Source organism: Triticum aestivum, chromosome 7D (assembly GCF_018294505.1).
Source record: "Triticum aestivum cultivar Chinese Spring chromosome 7D, IWGSC CS RefSeq v2.1, whole genome shotgun sequence".
In the NCBI taxonomy this organism is placed as follows: Eukaryota; Viridiplantae; Streptophyta; class Magnoliopsida; order Poales; family Poaceae; genus Triticum; species Triticum aestivum.
Window position 1 is genome coordinate 246,248,866 of NC_057814.1, and position 1,744 is coordinate 246,250,609.

Genomic DNA, 1,744 nt, shown 5'->3' on the forward strand with positions numbered 1-1,744 from the left:
GGGGGCCCGACGTGGGCTCCGCGGGCCGGCGCGGTACGGCGGAGGCGGACGCTGACGTGGCGGCGCGCGATTCGTCCGCCGGCGCGGGCGGACGTGTCCGGCGCGGGTGGACGTTGTCCGGCGGCGCGAGGTGGAGGACGCTAGGGTTAGACTGCGATTCGTTTTTCGGGATGCCCACATATTAATAGGTAGAGGGAGTTAGGAGGCTCCAAATGAGGTGCGGTTTTCGCCCACACGATCGTGATCGAACGACCTAGAGCATGGAAGAGAGTTTGGTGGGTTTTGGGCTGGTTTTGGAGGGGGTTTTTGCTGGACACTCAAATGGACTTGCGGATGCTCGGTTAACCGATGGAGTACCAAACGACCTCCGAATGGAACGAAACTTGACCGGTAGTCTCCGGGGGGTATATTAAGGCCACTTGACAAGCCTCGGTCCATTCCGAGAAAGTTTGACACACGCACACGAAAGAAAACAAGAGGGGTGCACCGGAGGAGATAGGAGCGCCGGATTGGAAAACGGACAACGGGGAAAATGCTCGGATGCATGAGACGAACACGTATGCGAATGCAATGCACATGATGACATGATATGAAAATGCATGACATGACAAAATACAAAACGAAAGACAAAACCTGACAACGGAGGGAAAATCATAGCACATAGCCGGAAATGGCAAGAGTCGGAGTTACAAATATGGCAAGTTACATGCGGGGTGTTACACAACGGCGCCTCCGCATTCAACACACGTGCAGCACGGGGATGTCACCTCCTTCTTGATCCAGCAAGGGGGAAGGAGAAGTTGGGGAAGAACTCCGGCAGCACGACGGCGTGGTGGTGGAGCGTGCAGTTCTCCGGCAGGGCTTCGCCAAGCTCAACGGAGGAGAAGGGGGTGTTGGAGAGGGGGAGGGCTGCGCCTTGGATGAGGTGCTGCTGCCCTCCCTCCACCCCTCTATTTATAGGGCGAAGGGGGAAGGGGGCCGGCCCCTCTGGATGAGATCTAGAGGGGGGCGGCGGCCAAGGGGAGGGGGCTTGCCCCCCAAGCCAAGGGGGTGCCCCCTTTAGGGTTCCCCCTGTAACACCCCGGATGTAACTTTCCATATTTGTACTCCAACTCTTGCCATTTTCGGCTATGTGTTATGATATTCCCTTCGTGGTCGGGTTTTGTTTCCGTTTTTTTGCATTTTTTTTATGTCATGCATCTCATATCATGTCATCATGTGCATTGCATTTGCATACGTGTCATCTTTTGCATCCGAGCATTTTCCCCGTTGTCCGTTTTGCAATCCGGCACTCCCACCTCCTCCGGCGCACCCCTCTTGTTTCGTTTCGTGAGCGGGTGTTGAACGTTCTCGGAATGGATCGAGGCTTGCCATGTGGCCTTGGTATACCACCGGTAGACCACCTGTCAAGTTTCGTTCCATTTGGAGGTCGTTTGGTACTCCAACGGTTAACCAGGCAACCGCAAAGTCCTTTTGTGTGTTGCAGCAAAACCCCTCTCTAACCAGCCCAAAACCCTTCTAAGTCACTTCCATGCTCTAGGTCATTCGATCACGATCGTGTGGGCGAAAACCGCACTCCATTTGGAGTCTCCTAGCTCCCTCTACCTATAAAAACACCTCCCCCTCCAAAATCTCGGGCAAAAACCACCCTAACCCTAGTCCCCTTCCCCTCTCCGCGGCCGGACATGTCCGCCCGGCGCCGGACGAATCGCGCTGCCGCCCGCAACCAACCGCAGGCTGCCAC